The sequence below is a fragment of the Bombina bombina genome, chromosome 3 (genome assembly GCF_027579735.1).
Source record: "Bombina bombina isolate aBomBom1 chromosome 3, aBomBom1.pri, whole genome shotgun sequence".
Classification (NCBI taxonomy): domain Eukaryota; kingdom Metazoa; phylum Chordata; class Amphibia; order Anura; family Bombinatoridae; genus Bombina; species Bombina bombina.
Window position 1 is genome coordinate 1,233,434,412 of NC_069501.1, and position 14,285 is coordinate 1,233,448,696.

Consider the following 14,285-nt stretch of genomic DNA (forward strand, 5'->3'; position numbering starts at 1 on the left):
GTACAGGAAGAAGTCTGCATCCTTCAAGAAAAACATGATTTTCATGCAGGACAATGCTCCATCACACGCGTCCAAGTACTCCACAGCGTGGCTGGCAAGAAAGGGTATAAAAGAAGAAAATCTAATGACATGGCCTCCTTGTTCACCTGATCTGAACCCCATTGAGAACCTGTGGTCCATCATCAAATGTGAGATTTACAAGGAGGGAAAACAGTACACCTCTCTGAACAGTGTCTGGGAGGCTGTGGTTGCTGCTGCACGCAATGTTGATGGTGAACAGATCAAAACACTGACAGAATCCATGGATGGCAGGCTTTTGAGTGTCCTTGCAAAGAAAGGTGGCTATATTGGTCACTGATTTGTTTTTGTTTTGTTTTTGAATGTCAGAAATGTATATTTGTGAATGTTGAGATGTTATATTGGTTTCACTGGTAAAAATAAATAATTGAAATGGGTATATATTTGTTTTTTGTTAAGTTGCCTAATAATTATGCACAGTAATAGTCACCTGCACACACAGATATCCCCCTAAAATAGCTATAACTAAAAACAAACTAAAAACTACTTCCAAAACTATTCAGCTTTGATATTAATGAGTTTTTTGGGTTCATTGAGAACATGGTTGTTGTTCAATAATAAAATTAATCCTCAAAAATACAACTTGCCTAATAATTCTGCACTCCCTGTATATTGATGGACTCAAATAATGTGTGCATAATTTTTTTTTTATTTGAAGCTGAGAAGAGTTTTAAAGGGGCAGTGTTTGCAACAATATATAATTGGCCAGCTTACGAGTGTAGCACAAACGTTTGTACATGAGCAATAGGTGGTTTATCACGGGTGTTTGCCCTCTTCAGGCTTACCGCTGTTATTAAAAGTTGAAAGTAAATGCGAACGCTTGAGTGCAATCTCGATTTACGCTAGAATGATTACTGTGGCCTCAGTGATCTGGTTAACTGTTTTGCTAAACAAAAAAGTTGTACAAAACACATCAAAAAATACAGTTACACTCATAATAACACTATCTAATAAAACGGCTCAAAAGATATGAGGTCTCAGGTGACATTGAGATACATATATATACATGTCTAAAGATGGGTATGTATGTAAATAAATATATGTATTTATATGTGTATATATGTATTTACAGACATATGTACACATAAATACATATGTATACATATATAGACATACATTATATATAAGTGCATTGGAGCCCTTTGCTGTTACGTAGATGAAAACATGTAAAAGCATATTTATGAAATATTCATATTTAATATGTATATATATAAATAAAAAATTTGCAGGAAAGGAGGGTAGGAGGGTACTCACATGATTTGAAAGTAGTCAATAGGGTTTATTGAACAGATATGGCAAGTAAATGCGTAACAAATCAAAGACGACGTTTCGGTTCTTTTCAGTGAGCCTTCTTCAAGACAAATTTTAAATCTCAATACAGCTAAATAGCCGTGCTCCCGGCGGAAAGCTTAAACATCAGTTTAAGCTGTCCGCCGGGAGCACGGCTTGTTAGCCATATTGAGATTTAAAATTTGTCTTGAAGAAGGCTCACTGAAAAGAACCGAAACGTCGTCTTTGATTTGTTACGCATTTACTTGCTATATCTGTTCAATAAACCCTATTGACTACTTTCAAATCCTGTAAGTGCCCTCCTTTCCTGCAAAATTATGTGTTTGAATCTTTGAGGAGTGCACCCAGGTTACTTGTGTACAAAGGTTGGAGTGCTGGGCCACTGGCTAATTGACATTATATATATATACATATATATATATATATATATATATATATATATACATACATAGGTATAAATATATATTGTACCAAAAAAACATCATATGTAGAAATATTTATTTATGAATAAATAGAACATATTCTTCTATGTGAAGAACATTGGAATGTCAAATATTCATATTTTCATGTCGGATTAGTGCACATGGGAATATGCGATCAGGTTTGTATAGGGGGATACGTGAACTCGCACGTGATATACTAACTTTGGCTTTTTGCGCTCATCAGGTTAGCGTGAGAACGAAAACAGTTTACTTTCAACTCATAACCCAAGCGCAACCCGACGAGTGCAAAAAGCTTACTTACAGCACAGTTAACGGTCGAGCAAGGGCGTTAAATAGCGGTCCACTTATAATCTGGCCCAATATGTTTACAAAACATTTATGCAAGCACAGCTGCCATAGGACCTGATTATTTAAAGCTCTTCACTCTAAGATTATCTAAAAAAATATGTGCTACAAATTCAATGATACAGGATAGTGTTCAATAAAATAAGCATTTCAAAAGTGCATTAAATTTGCACTCTAAAATTGTATTAACGTGTTAAAAATAGGTATAAATGCCAATTTCCATTATTTTATACAAATCATTAGACGTGCATTCATCACTTTTGCTTAGCAACAAATGCCGAATATAGCCACCGCAAGTGACAGACTGCTCTTTTTGGAGCCTGATTTCTTCTTGTGAAAGTACAATACACTAAGATCTGTGCAAATCCAGATCTTAGCGTGTAGCTCTGAAAAGAGCAGAATAACGCTGGCGGTGGCCATATTCAGCATTTGTTGCTTAACAAAAGTGACAAATGCATATGTCTACAAATCATCCTTAAAGGGACAGGAAACTCCAAAATTTTCTTTCATGATAAGGATAGAACATACAATTTTAAACAACTTTTACATTTACTTGCTAATTTGCTTCATTCTTTTGTTAACCTTTGCTGAAGGAACATTAGTGCACTACTGGCAACTAGCTAAAAATATATAGTTATCCAATCACAAGAGACAAATGTATGCAGGCACCAATCAGCAGCAGTCAACACATTAGATTTGCATAATCAACAAATGCAAGATAACAAGACAATGCAATAGCACTTAGTCTGAACTTCAAATGAGTAGTAGATTTTTTTTATAACAAATTTCAAAGTTATGTATATCTCCACTCCCCTTGTACCATGTGATAGCAATCAGCCAATCACAAATGCATATACGTATAGTCTGTGAATTCTTGCACATGCTCAGTAGGATCTGGTGACTCAAAAATTGTAAATATAAAAGACTGCACCTTTTTTAATGGAAGTAAATTGGAAAGTTGTTTAAAATGACATGCTGTATCTGAATCATGAAAATCTAATTTAACCTTAATTCAAACTTAATTATGGAGAACAGGTGCTGTATACAGACCAAAACTTATGTACATTTAGTAAAGATCACAGAATAAAAAGTGTATACTTATAGCACTCATTTACAATAAATAGACTAACATCATGTTAAGTGAAAAATTATTCTTAGTATGAAAAGTATATTGTCGATATCTCCTCCAGGAAAATGGAGAGGCTGCTGTAAAACGTTACTTTTATTAAAATAAAATTAAGATGAAAGGGACACTAAACCTAATTTTTTTCTTTAATGATTTAGATAGAGGAGCAATTTTAAGCAACTTTCTAATTTACTTCTATTATCAATTTGTCTATTGCTATCTTTATTTGAAAAGAATGAACGTAAAGATTCGGAACCGGACCATTTTTGGTTCATCACACTGGATAGCGCTTGCTTATTGGTGGCTACATTTAACCACCAATCAGCAAGCACTAGCCAGGTGCTGAACCAAAAATGGGCCGGCTCTGAGTCTTTACATTCCTGTTTTTCAAATAAAGATAGCAAGAGAATGAAGAAAAATTGCTAATAGGAGTAAATTAGAAAGTTGCTTAAAATTGCCTGCTCTATCTGAATCATGGAAAACAAATTGGGTTTAGTATCCATTTAAGGGAAAAAAATAAACTCTTTAAAAATCACCTGAGTCTTTTATGTTTGTTACTCAGTATATTTTTATATATGTTTAAATAAAGTGTATCAAATCAATTTATAAACATATTTCAAAGGAGACAATCCCATGATCAGTGATGTTTGCAAACAGTAACAAATTAAACAGATAGAAAGTCCCAGGAACCAGCTAGTTCCCACTAATGTAAAATATATGCATATTCATTTTCAACAAAGGATACCAAAGAACAAAGCAAATGCCCTAATAGGAGTCAGGAAGATTTTTTTAATACTCTATCTGAATCATAAAATATTAATTAAGAGATAACAGATGCTTTACAATAAAAAAAAGTTTAGTGAATGTATTTGCTTTTTTTCATAAATATAAAAACATTTTTTATATGTTCCAGTATAAAAGTGAATAAGTCTAAGTTGAAGCTCTTGCATATGTTGTTCATAAGTTTTATACTACCATATTATTACATTGCATGCCAAACCACAAATAGCGTTTTCTCAATGACAAGCCTTGAAATACTCAGATATATGAATGTATTCAGTAGAAATGCTTTGCAAACCATAATAATGAACCACATCGCATAATGTAATCTGCAGAATTGTCTGTTGCCAGCAATTTACACTTCCACCTGGGATGAACTCATTTCAATACGCATCTCACATGTCATTTGAAACAGTTTGTTGATTTATGATGATCATTTTCTTTGCTATAGGAACAGGCAGATGTCTTCATAGAAAATTCAGCAATGTGCCACCAGTGTACAAGAAAATATTCTTCCCTATAATCATCCGCTTTTTCTAATTCAGTTCAAATTATCCCTCTCTGTGTGGTCTGGTGCTTTGTACAACTTCCAAGGCTAAACTGTATTTTGCAGGGGTTTTTTTTTGCTTTTCCATTTGTAGCCATGTATTTCAAGAAAATATCATTTTAGCCATCTATTAAACAATTTAGTGAGTGCAACAAAATATATTTTAGTAGACTTGTGTATTATTCACATTTGTTTCAAAACAAAAAATGATCTGTGCCTTTAACAAATAAAATAAATGTAGAAGACAAAATTAGTTCCTTCCCCTTTGTAGTTTAAACTATTACTCTAAAAGCATAAAATACTTTTTTTGCAGGAGGGAACGGGTTCAAAAGATCAGCTTTACATTAGTGAAGTGGAAAACGTTTTAGAATTTCAAAATTAGACTATTCAATAACTATTTCCAACAATGTATTTGTTGATAAATTAGCCAATAAGTATGTGAGCTAAACTTTTGATCTTGATAATCCTGAATCCATTAAAATAAATAAACAAAAATTTTTTATTTGCTGTTGCTGGCTTGTAGTAGTAGAACTAGTGCTACTTTACCTCTATTTAAAGGGGCATGAAACCCAATTTTTTTCTTTCATGATTCAGATAGAGTATGTGATTTTTTTTATATACTTCATTTTTATTGAGGTTTAGTACAATATATAATACACAAACAAGGCAAAACAATCAAAGAGAAAAAAAAAAAAAAAAAAAATAAATTAAAAAAATAAAAAAAAAATAAGAGGAAGACGCTAAGTCTAAGACGTGGCTATAACAGTCTTGATGCGGATCACTTCTATTACATCTTAGAAAAAAGAAAATAACTTGACCTACTACATTATAGCAACTCCTATCGCCAGGTTGCCTTGCTTGTGTTTGCTAATACATATGATTTATATTACACCACCTTTTTCCTTTTTCTCTTCCACGATCTATCTTCCTCCTTCTTCTCCCCTTATCCCTACCCCCAGACAACAACAAAAAAAAAAAAAAAAAAAAAGGGGAAGGGGAAGGAAAAATTTATATCTCGTATGTTTAATGCATATCCCCCCTACTCTCACCCCCACTTCCTACCACAGATTGAGCAGTACCAGTTCTGAGTTCCTAAATGGGAAAATTATCATTTCTATTTCGTTAGTTGGGTAGCCTTTGATAAAGGCTGACCATTTCAAAAAGAATTTTTTTATGTCTCCTTCATTGTCAATATTGGTATCTCTTTGCTCAATCATACATTGTTTTTTCAAACAATTTTTTACCTCAAGAATTGATGGAATCTTTGAGCTCTTCCAACACTTAAGGATCAGGTATCTGGCAGCTAAAATTGTGAGAATAATTAATTTTTCGTGAGGTTGTTGCTGTGCTTCCAATTGAACACAGAAAACAATCTGTGTCAAGGTAAGTGCCAGAGGAGCAGCCACCAGATTTTTATTAAGCCAATATTCAAGTCTATGCCAAAATTGGCATATTTTTGGACAATTCCATAGCATATGGACCAAATCTGCTGCAACAAAGGAACACTTTGGGCAGGCCCTAAATTCCGAATTATGTATTTTGTGGCCTAGTGCTGGAGTAAAATATGTTCTGTTTAAGATTTTAAGGTGTGTTTCCCTCCAGGTAGCAGAGAGAGTAGTCTGGAAAACCTTTCCTATTGATCTCTGTACAGTATTTGAATCTATCGTTTCTGAGGGGACCATGTCATTGCTATGTATTCCAATAAAGGAATTCCTTTGTTGGCGTTAAGAAGTAGATAGCAAGGGGTGATTGACATACGTCCAGCCTTCATCAGAGTCAACCACTTCTCCAATTTTAGACAAAAAAGACACAAGAAGAGAGTTGCACACTAATAAGTTAATTCACTAGAGAACAGGTGCTTCCTAGAAAAATACATATGAAACAACATAGAAAAGGAAGTGGGGATTTCACAATAAGAAATTCCCAAAAGTCTAGGTAAATCCAGCACAACTGTAAAATTAAATAAATACACAACAAAAGCTTGTATGTCAGAAACGATATAAATATTTATTAACTAAATGCACAATACACACATTCACATTCATACAGTGGATCCCACACAAAACAGTGTTATAAAGTACTGGCCAAAAAGTTATTATCTGGTGCACCAGGGGAAATAGACCAAAAACAGTCCGTTTAAGACTTGCAGATATTTGTAATCCAATAAGTGCAGCGTTAATGCAAAAAATGGATGCAGTTATACAGTCCCCGGTGTATAGAGACCAGTTACTTCAGACTTGAACCCCAATTGTTACTGAGTCAAATAGTGCTTTAAAGGCATAGCATAGGAGGAGCAATAGAAACACGCGTCTTTATTCACAGGTGCTGTTTTCTTTTAAGACAGTAGTATTCGGTGTACAGATGCGTATAACATATTCTACCTGTATTTGTTCACGCGGTCGCCCCTCCTAGCTGCCTCGTTCTTAGAGCGTCCAAACATCAGGGGTAAGTCAGGATAAGCAGGGGATCTGCTGTAAGGGCTGCCAAGCACGACGAGTCCAAACGCTCGTTTCGCTCCTTCAGTCAGTGCAGCATGGAGCTTCTTCCAGGTGCTAACGACACCTTGATTACCAGCCTTTTTATTGGATGCCGGTTTCCAGAATCTTTTTCATTTGATGAAATTCATGTCAATCACAATTAGCCGCTGTTACAATGTCTTTACAATTGTTACTTTTAAGTACAAGTAAATGCAGGGCTTCTCAAGTGACCAAGGTGAAGTATTCCATAGCAGAAATTGATTGGATACACTTCAATGTTTCAGATACTCACTCACACACACATCCGCAACAAATCATATATACAAAATATACTAAAAACAATTTTATTTTAATACACCATTGTGCAATATTTAAAAAGACAATACTTAATTATAATGTTATGTGTGTCAAATTACTCTAACAACAAATATGTGCGATTTAGCTCATCATAATAGTATGTATTTACAATTTTGATTTATTTTGTTACTTTTGAGATCCCATATTCTATACACATATAGAAATAAAAGGAGATGTGCAGACAAAGTAAGGTATAAGGAATTAGCCTAAAAAGGAAGCAAATTCCAATTTTTCATTTAAGCCATTGGGAGATAGGGTGTTCAGTTTGTACATCCATCTTGTTTCTTTTTGTAAAAGAATTCTATCAATGTCCCCCCCACGCATGCTCAGTTTAACTGATTCTATTCCAATAAAACGAAGTTCATCAATTTTTGATTTGTGAAATTGAGCAAAATGTCTCGCAACTGGGCTATCAATTTTACAAAAAGAAACAAGATGGATGTACAAACTGAACACCCTATCTCCCAATGGCTTAAATGAAAAATTGGAATTTGCTTCCTTTTTAGGCTAATTCCTTATACCTTACTTTGTCTGCACATCTCCATTTATTTCTATATGTGTATAGAATATGGGATCTCAAAAGTAACAAAATAAATCAAAATTGTAAATACATACTATTATGATGAGCTAAATCGCACATATTTGTTGTTAGAGTAATTTGACACACATAACATTATAATTAAGTATTGTCTTTTTAAATATTGCACAATGGTGTATTAAAATAAAATTGTTTTTAGTATATTTTGTATATATGATTTGTTGCGGATGTGTGTGTGAGTGAGTATCTGAAACATTGAAGTGTATCCAATCAATTTCTGCTATGGAATACTTCACCTTGGTCACTTGAGAAGCCCTGCATTTACTTGTACTTAAAAGTAACAATTGTAAAGACATTGTAACAGCGGCTAATTGTGATTGACATGAATTTCATCAAATGAAAAAGATTCTGGAAACCGGCATCCAATAAAAAGGCTGGTAATCAAGGTGTCGTTAGCACCTGGAAGAAGCTCCATGCTGCACTGACTGAAGGAGCGAAACGAGCGTTTGGACTCGTCGTGCTTGGCAGCCCTTACAGCAGATCCCCTGCTCATCCTGACTTACCCCTGATGTTTGGACGCTCTAAGAACGAGGCAGCTAGGAGGGGCGACCGCGTGAACAAATACAGGTAGAATATGTTATACGCATCTGTACACCGAATACTACTGTCTTAAAAGAAAACAGCACCTGTGAATAAAGACGCGTGTTTCTATTGCTCCTCCTATGCTATGCCTTTAAAGCACTATTTGACTCAGTAACAATTGGGGTTCAAGTCTGAAGTAACTGGTCTCTATACACCGGGGACTGTATAACTGCATCCATTTTTTGCATTAACGCTGCACTTATTGTATTACAAATATCTGCAAGTCTTAAACGGACTGTTTTTGGTCTATTTCCCCTGGTGCACCAGATAATAACTTTTTGGCCAGTACTTTATAACACTGTTTTGTGTGGGATCCACTGTATGAATGTGAATGTGTGTATTGTGCATTTAGTTAATAAATATTTATATCGTTTCTGACATACAAGATTTTGTTGTGTATTTATTTAATTTTACAGTTGTGCTGGATTTACCTAGACTTTTGGGAATTTCTTATTGTGAAATCCCCACTTCCTTTTCTATGTTGTTTCATATGTATTTTTCTAGGAAGCACCTGTTCTCTAGTGAATTAACTTATTAGTGTGCAACTCTCTTCTTGTGTCTTTTTTGTCTACTATATTTATTAGCTCCGAATAAGAGTAATTTCTACCTTGGAGTTTCTGAGTTTGCACCTTCTAAAAATATTAAAATATTAATTACAAAACATTTTTTCATTTTATCAAAATTAGCTTAATGATTAAAAGCTTTGTTGCCAAATCGAAATTTTGAGACCCTATATATATATATATATTTCTTTTGATATGGCATTTAAATTATCGGATGAACGTTGGTCTACTGATATTAATGAAGCCTTTACAATGACTGGAGATGTGCAGATAGAGGGGGAAGATGAGGCCATACATGATGTTGTTTCTGCATTCAAACTGTATAAGAAAAAATTGACAAAACAAATAAAAATTAAATGGGAACATCAAAGTCTTACTAACTATTTAAAGATGGAGATAATTCCTAGAGGTCTGAGAATCCGCCTAGACCCTGGCATTAATTTGCGAGGTGTAGACGCAAATAATGAATTTATAGCTAAATGGAATGAAATATTAACAAAATGCTCACTTGATCTGATTGCATTAATAATAGAGGAGGATGGCAAAAAATTGGAAAAATGTAAAAAAGATGTGGATGATGTGTACGAATGTTTGCACAAATTTGAAAATGACACATCATTTGAGAAATTAAATAGACACAAAAACTTATAGAAAAATTGCAAGGGGAACTAAAAACACGCAAGAGGAGGAAATTAATAAGGGATCAAGAAGACTACAGGAGAAACAAAATCTATATATATAGGAATAGAATCAACACAAGAAATTATTATGATTCAGGTACAGATAATTCTGATATGGATTCTGATGGTGAAAATAAAAATAGTGACTCAAATAACCAACGTATGCACCCTTTAGGGGTAGGACTAGACGAGGTGGGAGGAGGAGGCACGGGAGGGCAATCCCAAGAGAGGAGAGAAGGAAGAGGGAGGGGGAACAGACGACATCAGGGCCAATATATGATGACCAGAAATCGCATGAGATACAACTAGAAGAGGAAAGTGACTCACTTTTGGGCCCTCAGCCCCCCTCTCATAAAATGGGTATTGTCAACCTTTCCTCATTCCCCCTAAATCGCGAACATATAAAAGTACTGGAAAAGGGACTTAGTTTTTGCCCTTCTAATAGTCTAGATTTATTCGAAGTCACCAAGGACTTACATCTTTTTGCGAGAAAACTCGCTTTAAAAAAGATAATGACGCCAAAAATACAAGTAGATCTGGCCTGTAGAAAAGAGAGGGATACTTTGGATTGTCTAGAGACTCTTCTCTATGAACAGAGTAATGAAATTACAGATATCCTTCCAAAAACAGATTTAAAGAAAAAATCCACTTACATGCCCTCTTTTTCCTCCATTCCAAATATTTCGGTTTTTGTTCAAAATGTCTCTCAGGAGTTGACACAAGTCCAAACTACAAAGATTGTCAATGATAATCTTACTAAATCTGAACGAAGAGCCCTTAAAGAACTGATTAATCATCAGGAATTGGTCATAAAACCGGCCGACAAGTAGGGTAATGTTGTCATTCTTACTCAAGAATACTACATTAAAGAAGCAATGCAGCAATTACTTGATGAAACTCAATATGCCAAATCTTCTTTTGAGGAATTTCATAGATCTCACAATGAACTTCTTTTTCTATTAAATGAAGCACGTAGAAATAATTTGATTACAAGCCAAGAGTTTGGTTTTTTGTATAATCATAAACCAAAAACACCAGTCTTCTACTGGATACCAAAGTTACATAAATCCATTAAAAATCCACCAGGACGCCCCATCATTTCTGGGATGGGGGGCCCCACTGAAGGAATAAGTAACTATATTGATAGGTTTTTACAGCCATTTGTAAATTACTTACGTACCTTTGTCCAAGATTCAACAGATGTGATTAAAAAACTCGATGGGATCAATGTCTCTGACAAGACCATTTTGGTCTCGTTGGATGTTGAATCCTTATATTCTTCAATTCCCCACTCTATTGGAATTGCAACTTGTGAAAAATTTCTCAACACAAGAGGAGTGGGCTATAGTAAACATTCTAAATTTGTAAGTGAACTTTTGAAATTTGTTCTGGAAAACAATATTTTCATTTTTGATGGCAAATATTATAAACAGAAACAAGGGACAGCAATGGGGGCTACATGCGCCCCAACTTATGCTTGTTTACATCTTGGTGGATGGGAAGATCAAATTGTCTTTGGTGAGCATTCTGACATAGTTGAGGCGCATGTAGCCCTCTGGATCAGATATGTGGATGATATCCTCCTGCTATGGGACGGCAGTGAGGAGGATCTACTTAAATTTGTATCCCTCCTGAATAAGAATAATTTAAATATCTTCTTAACTTGTAGTTATGATTCTAGTACTATTAATTTTTTGGACTTAAAAATTAGTAAGAACGAAGGTAAAATTGAAACAGAAGTGTTCCGAAAGCCGACTGCAACTAATAGCCTTCACTTGGGAACGAGTCATCATCCTGAAAATCTTAAGAGGGGTATCCCCTATGGGCAATTTCTGCGGTTACGCAGAATTTGCTCTAGAGACCAAACTTTTAAACAACAGGCAAAAGATATGGCGACTCGTTTTTTGGAGAGAGGCTATTCAAAAAGATGCGTAAAAAGAGCACTCTATAGAGCATCTCAGCATCAAAGAAAAGATCTGCTGTATAAAAAGAAAACCAAAAGTGAGAATGTGGAAGACACTAAAATCAGATTTATTACTAAATATAATGCCCATTGGAGTAAAGTTAAAAGTATTTTAAACAACAACTGGCATTTGCTGACTAATGATTCTACATTACACCAACATGTGGGGGATTATCCCCTAATGACAGCAAGGAGACCTAACAATTTGAAAGATCTCCTTGTCAAGAGCGAATTTAACAAAGTGCCTACATGTAACTGGTTAGAACGCAATGCCCAAAAAATAGTCGGCAGTTCCCCCTGTAATCATTGTGTCTGCTGTCAATTCGTGCAGAAAACTAAGACTTTTAGCATGAATACAGGAGTCACATATAAAATCAATTCATTCATTAATTGTTCCACAAAAGGAGTCATATATCTTCTCTATTGCTCTTGTAAATGTTTTTATGTGGGTAAAACTTTTAGAGAATTACGCTCCCGCATTACAGAACATAGAGACGATATAAAGGACTTCAATATTGATAGCCCAGTGGCGAGACATTTTGCTCAATTTCACAAATCAAAAATTGATGAACTTCGTTTTATTGGAATAGAATCAGTTAAACTGAGCATGCGTGGGGGGGACATTGATAGAATTCTTTTACAAAAAGAAACAAGATGGATGTACAAACTGAACACCCTATCTCCCAATGGCTTAAATGAAAAATTGGAATTTGCTTCCTTTTTAGGCTAATTCCTTATACCTTACTTTGTCTGCACATCTCCATTTATTTCTATATGTGTATAGAATATGGGATCTCAAAAGTAACAAAATAAATCAAAATTGTAAATACATACTATTATGATGAGCTAAATCACACATATTTGTTGTTAGAGTAATTTGACACACATAACATTATAATTAAGTATTGTCTTTTTAAATATTGCACAATGGTGTATTAAAATAAAATTGTTTTTAGTATATTTTGTATATATGATTTGTTGCGGATGTGTGTGTGAGTGAGTATCTGAAACATTGAAGTGTATCCAATCAATTTCTGCTATGGAATACTTCACCTTGGTCACTTGAGAAGCCCTGCATTTACTTGTACTTAAAAGTAACAATTGTAAAGACATTGTAACAGCGGCTAATTGTGATTGACATGAATTTCATCAAATGAAAAAGATTCTGGAAACCGGCATCCAATAAAAAGGCTGGTAATCAAGGTGTCGTTAGCACCTGGAAGAAGCTCCATGCTGCACTGACTGAAGGAGCGAAACGAGCGTTTGGACTCGTCGTGCTTGGCAGCCCTTACAGCAGATCCCCTGCTCATCCTGACTTACCCCTGATGTTTGGACGCTCTAAGAACGAGGCAGCTAGGAGGGGCGACCGCGTGAACAAATACAGGTAGAATATGTTATACGCATCTGTACACCGAATACTACTGTCTTAAAAGAAAACAGCACCTGTGAATAAAGACGCGTGTTTCTATTGCTCCTCCTATGCTATGCCTTTAAAGCACTATTTGACTCAGTAACAATTGGGGTTCAAGTCTGAAGTAACTGGTCTCTATACACCGGGGACTGTATAACTGCATCCATTTTTTGCATTAACGCTGCAGTTATTGGATTACAAATATCTGCAAGTCTTAAACGGACTGTTTTTGGTCTATTTCCCCTGGTGCACCAGATAATAACTTTTTGGCCAGTACTTTATAACACTGTTTTGTGTGGGATCCACTGTATGAATGTGAATGTGTGTATTGTGCATTTAGTTAATAAATATTTATATCGTTTCTGACATACAAGCTTTTGTTGTGTATTTATTTAATTTTACAGTTGTGCTGGATTTACCTAGACTTTTGGGAATTTCTTATTGTGAAATCCCCACTTCCTTTTCTATGTTGTTTCATACTTCTCCAATTTTCCTAGGGTCCATGACCAATCTGTGCTTCTAACAATCTTTGATCCATAGTGTCTTAGTTGCAGATATGCAAAGAATTCCTTATGTGTTAAGTTAAATTCGTTTTTCAAGTGTTCAAATGTTTTTATAATGTTTGAATCATTTTCAAAAATTTGCTTGACTTTTACCAGTCCCAGATGGGACCACCTATCGAATGTGGCCCCATCGAGGCCAGGCTGAAATCTAGGATTTCCTTTTATTGGTAGGTACTGAGACATGCCGCAATCCAATCCTAGGGCAGTCCCTATTTTCCACCAGGCTTTTATCAGATTCGAAATACTTTTAAGCTTTTTAATTTCAGGAGGTAACAGTTTGGGTGTGCAATGCAACAATGCAGTAAGAAGATTTGGACGACAGATAAGAGTATGTGATTTTAAACAACTTTCAATTTATTTATTTATAAAATATTTTACCAGGAAGGTAAAACTTTCAATTTACTTCTATTATCTAAGGAGCACGGATAGTGTAAAAGTGTAAACTTTATTTGTTACACAGAGGGTAGCAATAGTGACGCTTT